The sequence below is a fragment of the Nyctibius grandis genome (genome assembly GCF_013368605.1).
Source record: "Nyctibius grandis isolate bNycGra1 chromosome W unlocalized genomic scaffold, bNycGra1.pri SUPER_W_unloc_2, whole genome shotgun sequence".
NCBI classification, from domain to species: domain Eukaryota; kingdom Metazoa; phylum Chordata; class Aves; order Nyctibiiformes; family Nyctibiidae; genus Nyctibius; species Nyctibius grandis.
Window position 1 is genome coordinate 117229 of NW_027167473.1, and position 14291 is coordinate 131519.

The following is a 14291-nucleotide window of genomic DNA, read 5'->3' on the forward strand; positions in this document are numbered from 1 at the left end:
TAATTCAAATGCAAGCTGCTAGCTTCAATACTAATGTTGGGTAAAGTTTTAAGACGTACACATTCATACTAGATAAAGGGCAGTAGGTTCTCATGACTTGGAAATCTAGTGCAGTGATATCCAAATCTAAGTTCAAACTTTATTATATTAGGATCCTAAAATAAAGGGTAAGAAAAAAAACATTCCACCTTAGCGTTTATAACTAAAGCATACAAAACAGCAAAAAAGGTATGCAATATATTGTTAGTAGATGGCAAGTCCTTATTTCAAAGGATTTTTTTAATACACAGAGAAGTGCACACCCTTTCACACCACCGTTTGTTTTTAATCACTTATTTGCTACCTTCATACTTACTATTCCTTCCCAAAACAAGCCTTTAACATATTCCAGTACTTCAGTTCTTTTAATGCATTCCTTTATCACTCTGAAAACTGCAGTATTTGTTATCCATGTCCACCAGAGGGCACATTGCTGTTCGTGTTTGCAACAGTCCCTCGGATTACTGAGGTCACTGGCATTACCTGTTTTGGGTGTTCCCAAGCAGGAAACAGTTCTGAAGTTCTACATCGTTTTTATTTATCAAAAACTTCTGTCATCGGTGACTCAGTTCTCCAGTGCTAGCAATAAGCATCCCAAGATGAAAGCAAGTTTAAATATTTCCACTTAATCTGACTTACCTCAGTTTAGACTCTTACAAACCTACAAATATTACAAACCTCCCCGAGCGCATACAGTGCTTAACATGAGATACAAGAATGCTACCAAATGCCTTGCAGTTTGGCCAAGTTAACACAATACAGCACAGAACAACCTCTGCACACACAAAGCAAACACTGGGCTACTCTTCCCTCATTAGCAGTAATGGCAGCTGATCTACACACATCAGAGAGCAAGTGCCCCCTTCCATTCTTAGCTAATTGCTTCTTGAACAGTGGTTCGAAACAATTAAAGGACTATGTCGCTTTTGAAAGAGGTGATGATTTTCTACAGACTCATGTTATACCCACCTGACCCTTCAGTAGACTCTTATTTTAACTTCAATGTATTTTCCTCATGAACAAAAATAAATAAATGGAGTTTCACAAGGCAAATTAGATTTCAGGGCCTTTCAAGGGGACTTTTGATTTCACAGTTTCCTTCCCAAACATATGCTATTTAGTCATACAAATGAAGAGAGAATGTCTTTAACAACTGAATTTAACTCAACTAAACATATGGTTGAAGGATTTCTATTTCCCATGCTAAAAACATCTGAAAATGATTTTTTTTTTTTAGCTGCTAGATGATGGAACTTCTTTAAGAAAAATAAAAAGTTGCAGGACATTTTTAACTCAAAGAGGCAGAAGCCTGATCACATTAGTGAAGGAGATTTTAACAGAAGGTACCTCAAGCTATTACCCAAACCTATGTACATACTGTCAAACAAACGTTTGTGGGATGAAGAGGAAAACCTGAAAAGTTAGTCTGTGCTTTTTTGTATCACACACAGGTACAGACAGATGGCACACAAAAAAATTCTCAAAGGCAGGCTTGTACCAAAATAATGCTGTGGAATTAGGCACAGCAACAGCTCCACCATCAAAACAAGATGACAAATGAGATAGAGGCCAAGACTGGATCATCTCCTTTTTCCAGATTTCTGCCCTTTCTACAGAGCTCAGGGCAGAAGTGTTTCATAACTCAGTATTTTCTGAATAAAATGTAATACATTAAAGTGAGAGAATCTTCCATTTCAAGCCACACCTTGGAAGCTGACAATTTGCATGAGAGAAGCAGACAACTTCTGTCAAACGAGAAGTAGAAAGATGAGAAATTTTGGTCAAGACCAGTATAGCAAACCACTGATTTATTAGAAGTACCAGAAAAGCTCCAGCGCTAATGTTATAAATATTTGAAATTAAATTAAATTTAAAATCATAAGAAGATAAGTTTAATAGAATAGGTATAATAATAGAAGAAGTACTGTGTTCTGCTTTAGAATCTATAGAGTTAGCTATAGGATTGTTAAACTTTAAACAGGTAACCATAGACACCCCACTACTAAAGTTACTGGACTTTTTGTTTTGTTAGGAGACCGTCATGGACACTAGTTGAATACAATGGAGTTACTGGACTTCTTGTTTTGTTAGGAGACCGTCATGGATGCTAGTTAAATACAATGAACACCAGTAATGCTACTTGGAAATCCCCTTACCCTTCCTATCTTGATTTAAATATTAAGGATATCAGCCAGTAGAGCTAACCAATGATTATAGTAAGATTGGAATATTGATGTGATCGTGTGATGGGTGAAACCAATCAATGTAGAGGTTATGTAACAATGACTGGACTGAAAAAGTGTATAAAAATCCTTAAATTTTGATACTAAGGTGGACGTGTAGGTGGAGCTATCCCCCGTGTCCCCAGCGCTGCAATAAAGGAGTGCCTGCTTCTTAATACTAAATTGGTGTTAAGAGGTTTTATTCCCGATTTCGGTGACACTAACAAGACCTTTTTGAAGTCTTCTCCAAAACTCTCATCCTCCTCTGGGGTACTCAAGTCTATCTGAACAAAGAAAAGGTACATCAGTTCTGCCAAGGTTCGTATTAGAGCAAAACTCAATCCATCCTCTTCAAAAGAAGATTCTGGTAAATCGTAATGGTGAGCTACCTACCAGTACAACAGTGTAAAGTGTGTTGAAGCAAAGCAATCAGCTCTCCCTAGACACACACACAAGACCTTGAAGAAAATGAGTTGTGTTTGTGATGAAAACTCCTTGCAAAAAAACTTTGTGAAATCTTCCTCTTCCATAACAAGTAAAACATATTTGTTCTATTTGTTTCAAGTAATTCAGAGCTTATCTTCAAAGTTAGAGTACAAAGTTTCCATAAGGATTTGGCAAGGTGTGGGGATCTGTTCCGTGTCCCCCTTTTTTTTTTTTCTTCCTTTTGGCATTGTCTCAGAAACCGTCCTATGCCATGTGCTCAGATGCTATCTTGTGGAGGCCCGGACTGCCTGACCTTGGCGACATTTTATGACGCAATAAGGTAGGCGCCGGCTTGAGGTCTCCGCCCTCCACCCGCCTCCGGATGCGTCTCTCCGGCGACAGCCTGACAATGGGCCAATCCTACGGCGCAGGAAGCGGACATGTCCCGCCCTCGGACCTGTGATTGGTGCGAACTGTTGACCGGCAGCTCCAAGGCACATGACTCTGCCGAAAAACTCTATAAAAGAGGCCGGACCGCCCGACCACACGGGACCCCACCGCCATCTTCCGAGAAGGAACAAAGGATCCTGCGGGACGCCGCTGAATCTCAGGGTGGTGACTATCCTTTCCCTCTCAACTGTTCTCTTTTCCTCTCTTTCTTTTACTCCTCTCTCTCTCTCTCTTTTCCTTGCTCACTGAGTTGCCTCATTGTTGGACTTAATAAAGTCAGAGTTAAGTTTATTGATACCGTGCCTCGGTTGTGCTTTGTCCGAACTCAAGGATCACGAATCTATTTTATTTCGGGTCAGGATTTTGGGGGGGTGCTTTACCTGCAGGCAGGTTAAGCATACCGGGTGATTTATAATTTGGCGGGCCCCGCGCGGGCTGTCTGCATCGAACCAGGCACGCCGCACGTGGGCTGCACTGGAGTTACTAATCAGGCGGGCCCCACGTGGGCTGTCTGCATTGTATTTCTAAATTTACTTTTAAGGCAGACCTTAATCCAGAACCCGACACAAGGTAAGAGAAAACCGGAAGGTTAAAAAATACAGAAAAGAGTGAAAAAGTTTTGAACACATTTTATTGTCAATATTATAAAAGCACATTTAAGTCTCAAATCAAGATTTCGTGTATTAGGCATTATATAAGAAATACAAAGATGACTTTGTATTTTCAGAGTAATTCAGAGTAATGAAGGAACTGGCAAACGAACTTGCCAAACCACTCTCTATTATCTACCAGCAGTCCTGGTTAACTGGAGAAGTTCCAGCTGACTGGAAATTAGCAAATGTAACGCCCATCTACAAGAAGGGCCGGAAGGACGATCCAGGGAACTATAGGCCTGTCAGCCTGACCTCGGTGCCAGGCAAGGTGATGGAACAGAGCATCCCGAGTGCCATTACATGGCACATGCAGGACAATCGGGGCATCAGGGCCAGCCAACATGGATTCATGAAAGGCAGGTCCTGCTCGACCAACCTGGTCTCCTTCTATGACAAAGTGACCCGCTTAGTAGATGAGGGCAGGGCTGTGGATGTAGTCTATCTAGACTTCAGTAAGGCATTCGATACTGTCTCCCACAGCATCCTCCTAGACAAACTGGCTGCCTGGGGCTTGGATGGGTGGACTCTTAAATGGGTTAAAAAGTGGCTGGATGGCCGAGCCCAGAGAGTTGTGGTGAATGGGGCAAAGTCCAACTGGCGGCCGGTCACTAGCGGTGTTCCCCAGGGCTCAGTTCTGGGGTCGGTGCTGTCCAATATCTTTATAGATGATCTAGACGTAGGGATTGAGTGCACCCTCAGCAAATTTGCAGATGACACCAAGCTGGGTGGGACTGTCGATCTGCTGGAGGGTAGGAAGGCCCTACAGAGGGATCTGGACAGGTTAGATAGATGGGCCGAGACCAACGGCATGAGGTTCAACAAGAACAAGTGCCAGGTCTTACACTTCGGCCACAACAACCCCATGCAGCTCTACAGGCTGGGGGAAGAGTGGTTAGAAAGCGGCCTGGCGGAAAGAGACCTGGGGGTGCTGATCGACAGCCGGCTAAACATGAGCCAGCAGTGTGCCCAGGTGGCCAAGAAGGCCAATGGCATCCTGGCCTCTATTAGGAATAGCGTAGCCAGCCGGTTTAAGGAAGTGATCGTCCCTCTGTACTCGGCACTGGTGAGGCCGCGCCTTGAATCCTGTGTCCAGTTCTGGGCCCCGCACTTCAAGAAAGATGTTGAGGTGTTGGAGCGAGTCCAGAGGAGGGCGACCAAGCTGGTGAAGGGTCTGGAGGGTCTGACCTACGAGGAACGGCTGAGGGAGCTGGGGTTGTTTAGCCTGGAGAAGAGGAGGCTCCGAGGTGACCTTATTGCCGTCTACAACTACCTGAAGGGAGGTTGTAGTGAAGTGGGAGTTGGCCTCTTCTCCCAGGCAGCTAGCAATAGGACAAGAGGACACAGCCTCAAGCTTCGCCAGGGGAGGTTCAGGTTGGACATTAGGAAGAATTTCTTTACAGAAAGGGTTATTAGACATTGGAATGGGCTGCCCAGGGAGGTGGTGGAGTCACCATCTCTGGATGTGTTTAAGAAAAGACTGGACATGGCACTTAGTGCCATGGTCTAGTTGACAGGGTGGTGTCAGGGCAACGGTTGGACTCGATGATCCCTGAGGTCTCTTCCAACGTGGTTGATTGATTCTGTGTGATTCTGTGTGATTCTGTGACTTCTACCCCAACAGCTCTCACAAGGAAAAAGGAATAAAAATTCTCTAAACAACAAGTAATGTAAGCACCACACAATACAACAAAACAGATTTTAATGTAACATATGAAGTCATCTATGAGGCAGTGGGCTTGCAGATACTTATGAAGAGATGCTTCTACATAAAGATTCTGCACAATGAGGCTATTTGTGAAATTTCTCTGCATGTCACTTACCAGCATCATTTGCAAATTGGAGGTACATACCAGCCTCCTAAAAGCAAGTACTGATAAACAGAGAAACGGAAAGGAACGAGTCCAGGAGGGGCCCTAAAAATGAATACTAGTTATTAGTGTCATGCTGATGATAGTGTCATGCTAAAGCCCTGATAGAATTAAATCTGGCCAGGGACATCAAGGGCAACAAGAAATGCTTCTATAGGTATGTCAGTGATAAAAGGAAGACTAGGGAAAATGCGGGCCCTCCCCAGAAGGAAACGGGAGACCTGGTTACCCAGGATATGGAGAAGGCTGAGGTACTCAACGACTTTTTTGCCTCAGTCTTCACTGGCAAGTGCTCTAGCCTCACCACCCAAGTCACAGAAGGCAGAGGCAAGGACTGTGTCCTGGTTTGGCCCAAACCAGGCCAATTAGTCTTAGAAAAAACAAGGTCACTGCTAAATTCCTCACTGCTTATGAGTGAAGAGCCAAAGGGGGGTCGCAGCTGCAGGGGGGAGCAGACAGGGCAGGTGACCCAAAATTGACCAACGAGGTATTCCATCCCACACACGTCATTCTCACTTTCCTATTTATCACTAACCCACTGCCTCCTGGAGGTGGGGCCCAGGAGGGAGGGGCCCTCCTGTCTCCCACTGATTGGTACCAGCTTTGCCAATTTTCCTGTTAAAAGCCTGCAGGTGTGATGGCAGGGAGAGCTATTGCATTTTGCCCTCTGCCTGTGCTGGGTGGAGCTACTGCATTTTCCCCTCTGCCTGTGCTGGGGGGGAGGTACTGCCTTTTCCCCTCTGCCTGTACTGGGGGGAGCAACTCTGCCTGAGGAGGATTTCTAAGCTCTTGATCTTGGTTTTGTACATATTTGTATATATTTGGTTATTTCTATTATTATTGTTATTATATTCTTTTTCATTATTATAGTTTATTAAAACTGTTTTAACTTTCCAACCCATAAGTCTCTCTCCCTTTTCCCTTTCCCTTTCCCTTGGCGGGGGGGGAGAGGGTTAACAGAGAGCATCTGCCATCTGGTTAATAGCTGGCCCAGCTTTAAACCGTGACAGATTTATTGGCGCCCAACGTGGGGCAAGAGAGAAGCTCCAACAGGTTACTCTGATAAGTTGAATCCTGGCTCTGGTGGGAGGAGACCTGGAGAGCTCAGCTGAGAGAATATCAGATTTCTTCCTTTGAGATTTACGAGGGGTTGGAAAGTTAAAACAGATGTTGCAAGATGGTTAAGTCCGATGTGTCCCTGAAGGTGATCTGATTCTGGGTGAGACTACTTAAGTCTGAACTGTATGTTGTTACTGCATAAGTGTCTTTCAGGTTAAGACAGTGGTGATGAGACCGGAGCTAGCTTCATCAAGTGGCGTCCAGTAACCTCCTCGAGTCTGACATCTTTAACCTGCAACCCGTGGGCACGAACCATGACAAAAGAGAGACTGCTAGCCAGAGAGACTGCTGAGAGACTGCTAGCCAGATGGAAACCCACAATCCTGAACCAAATGAACTTAATGAACTTTTTGTATAGAGATGAATCATAAACTAGTGATATGTGTATATATATTTGAAAATGAAAAGGTAGTGGTGCTCTGAGTATGACGTGAATGGTATGGAATAAGGGGTGGAATGTCCTGGTTTGGCCCAAACCAGGCCAATTAGTCTTAGAAAAAAACAAGGTCACTGCTAAATTCCTCACTGCTTACGAGTGAAGAGCCAAAGGGGGGTCGCAGCTGCAGGGGGGAGCAGACAGGGCAGGTGACCCAAGATTGACCAACGAGGTATTCCATCCCACACACGTCATTCTCACTTTCCTATTTATCACTAACCCACTGCCTCCTGGAGGTGGGGCCCAGGAGGGAGGGGCCCTCCTGTCTCCCACTGATTGGTACCAGCTTTGCCAATTTTCCAGTTAAAAGCCTGCAGGTGTGATGGCAGGGAGAGCTACTGCCTTTTGCCCTCTGCCTGTGCTGGGGGGGAGGTACTGCCTTTTCCCCTCTGCCTGTACTGGGGGGAGCAACTCTGCTTGAGGAGGATTTCTAAGCTCTTGATCTTGGTTTTGTACATATTTGTATATATTTGGTTATTTCTATTATTATTGTTATTATATTCTTTTTCATTATTATAGTTTATTAAAACTGTTTTAACTTTCCAACCCATAAGTCTCTCTCCCTTTTCCCTTTCCCTTTCCCTTGGCGGGGGGGGAGAGGGTTAACAGAGAGCATCTGCCATCTGGTTAATAGCTGGCCCAGCTTTAAACCGTGACAGACTGGAAGGATGAAGAACCACCCACTGTAGGAGAAGATCAGGTTCGAGACCATCTAAGGAACCTGAAGGTGCACAAGTCCATGGGACCTGATGAGGTGCATCCACGGGTCCTGAGGGAACTGGTGGATGAAATTGCTAAGCCGCTATCCATCATATTTGAAAAGTCGTGGCAGTCTGGGGAAGTTCCCACTGACTGGAAAAGGGGAAACATAACCCTGCGGCAGGCGGCAAGGAAGGCACAGACTCTGAGATCGAGGATGCAAGGGCCTGAAGCCGAAAGGCCTAAGGCTTTTTATTGTTATGCTACTACTCTATTTAACTGCTACAATGCAGGAGCCAGCCTAGGCAGTTCAAGATAACATCAACCTTCACACGCTAAGCACTCATCACTCATCCTGGGAAGAGCCCACAGTGTCCTGGGCTCAAAACATCAACAACCATTCCTGTTTTCAGCTCTGTGTTCAGAACTGACCTTCAACACATGTTTACTTGTTACATGCCTCAAAGAGCCCTGTGAACTGGTCTCGGCTCCTTTATCTCAGAAGCAAGCAAAAACTATTCTCAGTGCAGTGTTCCCAAGCAAATCTTATGCTCCCCAAGTAAAGCACAGCTCTTTGCAGGCTGAGGGTCTTCCACATAACCCCCATCTTCAAGAAGGGGAAAATGGAAGACCTGGGGAACTACAGGCCAGTCAGTCCCACCTCTGTGCCTGGCAAGATCATGGAGCAGATCCTCCTGGAATCTATACTGAGGCACACGGAAATCAAGGAGGTGATTGGTGACAGCCAACATGGCTTCACTAAGGGCAATTCATGCCTGACAAATTTGTTGGCCTTCTACGATGGGGTTACAGCATTGGTGGATAGGGGAAGAGCAACTGATGTCATCTACCTGGACTTGTGCAAAGCATTTGACACTGTCCCACATGACATCCTTGTCTGTAAATTGGAGAGACATGGACTTGACAGATGGGCCACTTGGTGGATAAAGAATCGGCTGGATGGTCGCACTCAAAGAGTTACGGTCAACAGCTCGATGTCCACGTGGACACCAGTGACAAGTGGCGTTCCTCAGTGGTCGGTATTGGGACCGGTCCTGTTTAACATCTTTGTCGGCGACATGGACAGTGGGATTGAGTGCACCCTCAGCAAGTTTGCCAACAACACCAAGCTGTGTGGTGTGGTCGACACGCTGGAGGGAAGGGATGCCATCCAGAGGGACCTTGACAGGCTTGAGAGCTGGGCCTGTGCGAACTTCATGAAGTTCAACAAGGCCAAGTGCAAGGTCCTGCACATGAGTCGGGGCAATCCCAAGCACAAATACAGGCTGGGAGGAGAATGGATTGAGAGCAGCCCTGAGGAGAAGGACTTGGGAGTGGTGGTTGATGAGAAGCTCAACATGAGCCTGCAGTGTACGCTTGCAGCCCAGAAGGCCAACTGTATTCTGGGCTGCATCAAAAGCAGCATGGCCAGCAGGTCAAGGGAGGTGATTCTGCCCCTCTACTCTGCTCTTGTGAGACCCTGCCTGCAGTACTGCATTCAGCTCTGGGGCCCCCAACATAAGAAGGACATGGAGCTGCTGGAGCAAGTCCAGAGGAGGGCCACGAAGATGATCAGAGGGCTGGAGTGCCTCTCCTATGAAGAGAGGCTGAGAGAGTTGGGGCTCTTCAGCCTAGAGAAGAGAAGGCTCCAGGGAGACCTCATAGCAGCCTTCCAGTATCTGAAGGGGGCCTACAGGAAAGTGGGAGAGGGGCTTTTTGCAAGGGCAAGTAGTGACAGGATGAGGGGAAATGGTTTTAAACTGAAAGAGGGTAGATTTAGATTAGATATTAGGAAGAAATTCTTTACTGTGAGGGTGGTGAGACACTGGAACAGGTTGCCCAGAGAAGCTGTGGCTGCCCCCTCCCTGGCAGTGTTTAAGGCCAGGTTGGATGAGGCTTTGAGCAACCTGGTCTAGAGGAAATGTGTCCCTGCCTGTGGCAGGGGTTTGGAACTAGATGATCTTTAAGGTCCCTTCCAACCCAAACCATTCTATGATTCTATGCTGGAGGATTCAAAGGGCAATGACACTGTCAAAGCAATGAGAATTGAGTGATATGTCTTCAGATCAGTTTTCAATGTACATGTGAGACACACAGCATTTATTCAGCACACAGAAAACAGAGAAGGACATCTTAGCCCAGATGAAGAACAAGATTTAACTGCATGATAATACAACAGTGATTCAGAAGCCATCAAAAGTTTTAGATCCTGCCTGTAAGTGGGAGGATACCAAACCCTAGTGACTTACAGACTTGCCCAAGATAACTGCTAGGCAAGAGACTTAACAGTACTCAAATGACTTACATAGTCACTGTACTATACAAATCATGTTAGAAAAATGGCACCTCAACAGATTTCTGAATATCACAATAACTATCAGAATACAGAACAACCCTCTGTCTTTGTTTAGCCTGCACCCAGGGCTAAACAATAGCAGTTTTTCTCTCACACAATGTCCCTTCCCCAAATGAGGAAGGGAATTGGGAAAAGGAGGGAGACTTGTAGGTTGAAGTTAACCAGATTTAATGAAATGAAGAAATCAATATAAATGACAACACAAAACAGACAAAAGTATACTTATCCACAGATCTCTGGCAAGTTGCTCCAGGAATCACAATGAGAAAGATGGAGAAGGGAAGAGAAGCAATAAGAGCAGGAAAAGCCCCCACACCTCTTCCTAGCAAACCCTCTCTTTTATAGTGAGCTTGATGTCAATGATATAGAATACACCTGTGGGCCAACCAGGGTCAGCTGCCCTGGATTTAACTGCTAAGGGCCTTGATCACCACAAGCTGGCCACAAACTGAAACCAAATCCCAATGAAACCAGGACACCCTCCAAAGGAAACCCCACTGCTTTGAAATTTCTAATGCAATAAACTGTAGTAAAAGCATCACCTATGGTCACGGGAGTAGACCAGACAATTCAAAGCAGTGACCAATAACATCAACTGACAAAGCTATTCCTACTACTCAGATGCATTTTTAACTTTTACTATCAGAAACAGAAAGTGATTTTACCCTAACATGAACATCCACAGCAAAAAGGTCTCTAAAAAGAATTTTACAAGTCTTGTTTCTAAGTGATATGACTAGAGCAATAAAACTGAACAGACTGAAACACAACTTCTTGCGTGTTTGGCTAGTAACATATATATTAGGGGCTACTCAAAGCTACACTCACTCCCTCTCTCTGTACACACACACAGAGAAATGTGTTTTACATAGCCCCAGTTACATACCACTTACATAAATTAGCACATTCAGCCTTTGTTCTCTTTAGGTGGGCATGCAATCTCAGTGGAAAAGTAATTTTTGCCAGCAAGCCATCATGTAAGTGGGCAAAAGTGTAAGAGATTGCAAAAATAATAGTACTCTAAAACTGTTTAGAAGTTTTCAATCTAAAGATTTTCTGCCATTTTTATACTATGTGCACTCTTAAGAGCAAGAAAAATTTGCCTTTACTGACCTGCTGCCCTGTCAGATCTCCTGTGCTTCTAATAGGATCCATGGAAACAGAAGCAACTGCTACAGGCACCTTTAGCTCAGTTTCACTTTTTTGATATTTTGGCAAGTACCTTGTTCTTAAATTTCCTTTTGTAGATGCTCCTGTAGATGAAAGACAAACAGAACACACAGATTATAAACTCAAAAGGGACCCTTCTCTTGCCTCCTACAACAGGACTTCCACAAATGCATCCTTGCCTTAGCAGCTCTTTTTGAAAAGAATGAGCATTTCAGGTCTATGTTTGCAGTTACCCCCAGCCTCTCACTCCATACAAAATTTTATTAAGATGAACATATCAGCAGAAAGAGAGGTGCATGGCACTGAACAGCACCGAGCCACAATAAACATCAAAGTAAATTCTGAAGCAGACATGTTGTCTTCTGAGGTTCAATGCAAAAAGCTGTGTTTAAGATGCAAAAGTATAAAATCGAGCTTCTGCTTTGACACTCAAAGACAATGAGGAACCAAGCAGCAGTAATGCTGTTAAAAGTACCACTCATATGATAAAATATAACTTTTTTCTGTTATATCAGCTAACCTACTGATTGCTCAGGCTAATTGATTGTTCCTTTCAGGGCCAGGCAGGTAACACTGCAGTGCACACTCCATAGATCATCTGTAAAAAGCTTCCTGCCATAATTAGAAGTAGTTCACCCCTACCAACAGTAACAACATTAAAGCACTGAAAATCCTGGTGCTGCAATTATAAAGTGCTAACACTGACACTAACCCTAAAACCTCCCAGGGCCAGATGAAAGCCAACAGCTTCCTGGTACTGCCTCAAGATTAGAGTTTGACTGTTCAGAAGTGCAAAAAGTTTTGAACAAAAAATATTGATTTTATACTAGCAGATAGATTACATTTCTTTGGGTAATAAATTTCACAAGTGCATCAGCAATTTAAGTGCAAGAACTAAATTACAAGCTTTAACATCTCCATGTTCATACACAAGGGAAAACAATGTCTCTGAAATTCTCTTCATGGAAGTTGAAGAGTATTTCCCAGAGTGAATCCATTTCCATTATTTAGGATCATTGCTTTCTTTCCAGGGCACAGAGTATAGCGATTTGACATCACCTGACTTGAACTATGCCAACTACAAAACACATGCAGAGGTTTTTAATAGAGCTGTTTGGCCAGTAGTTTTGAAGGGTAACCATGCTACTCAAAACCTAGAGAGTAGGATTCTTGAAAATTTACAACTGCTGGACATACTCTGGACATATACACAATTTTACTAATCACCCCCAGATATGTTTTCAGGACCTGGTGTCACTGTACAAGCTGTGTTTGAAAACAATTAGAAAATTCTGAAGGGGGACTAAAAACATCCATCTTTTCCCCAGGGTTGCACACAAGCATGCACTCAATAAACCAAGGTCAAAAGAACTAATAAAAAAAAATTTGATTTTTCTTTACACAATGAATCTTCATTTCAATTGTTCTCTTCAAAATTTACAAAAGACCTGAACATCTCTAATGCTTCAACATTCTTTGGGGACCACATTAAAAATTCAACTTACCTTACAGATTGGATAAAACTATGCTGTACCTGCAATAGAAACAACTCCCCTGAAACTGTTCATCTTATACCGTATGCTTATCTAAGCAGCAGAGCATAAATCCTCAGCTACAATCCTGTATGTCCCATTACAACTTCTGATGATTTTGTACCTTACACACTTAAGTACACAAACCACTGTCCTGGTTTGGCCCAAACCAGGCCAATTAGTCTTAGAGAAACCAAGGTCACTGCTAAATTCCTCATTGCTTATGAGTGAAGAGCCAAAGGGGGGTTGCACCTGCAGGGAGAAGCACACAGGGCAGGTGACCCAAGATTGACCAACAAGGTATTCCATCCCATACAAGTCATTCTCACTTTCCTATTTATCACTAACCCACTGCCTCCTGGAGGTGGGGCCCAGGAGGGAGGGGCCCTCCTGTCTCCCACTGATTGGTACCAGCTTTGCCAATTCTCCAGTTAAAAGCCTGCAGGTGTGATGGCAGGGGAGCTACTGCATTTTCCCCTCTGCCTGTGCTGGGGGGAGCAACTCTGCCTGAGGAGGATTTCCAAGCTCTTGATCTTGGTTTTGTATATATTTGTATATATTTGATTATTTCTATTATTCTTATTATACTCTTTTTTCATTACTATAGTTTATTAAAACTGTTTTAACTTTCCAACCTGTAAGTCTCTCTCCCTTTTCCCTTTCCCTTAGGGTGGGGGGGAGAGGGTTAACACAAAGCATCTGCCACAGGTTTAATAGCTGGCCCAGCTTTAAACTGTGATAGATTTATTGGCACCCAATGTGGGGCTCCAGAGAAGCTCCAACAGGTTGCTCTGATAAGTTGAATCCTGGCTCTGGGGGGAAGAGACCCAGAGACCTCAGCTGAGAGAGTATCAGATTTCTTCCTTTGAGATTTATGAGGGGTTGGAAATTAAAACAGATAGTGAAGATGGTGATGTCATTTTTGAATGCTGTGTTATCTTGTCTTTTTATAGAGTTTCTTTCACGATTGAGTATTGCAATGATGCCTTACCTACTGTGGGCACTGTGTTATTGCTTGCTTCTTATGAATGTTGACATGCAGTTTAGTAGTGGGCGCTGGTCGAAATATATTGTTTTGGTATGGGGTTTGATACTGATTTATGCAGATTTTATAAACTGGGCAGTTCCTATTCCGATCTCTCATCTCTATGACACAATGATGGGCAGCTTTCATCGCTAATCAGTAGCAGTGACTTCATCTGCACGCTCCAGGCGTCCTTTAGCAGATTCTGTTAATGATTACACTTCCAGTTTTACTTCGGGAAATACTACCTTCTCCTTTTCTGCCAAGCTAATTCCCCTAGATTTTGCGAAATTAGGA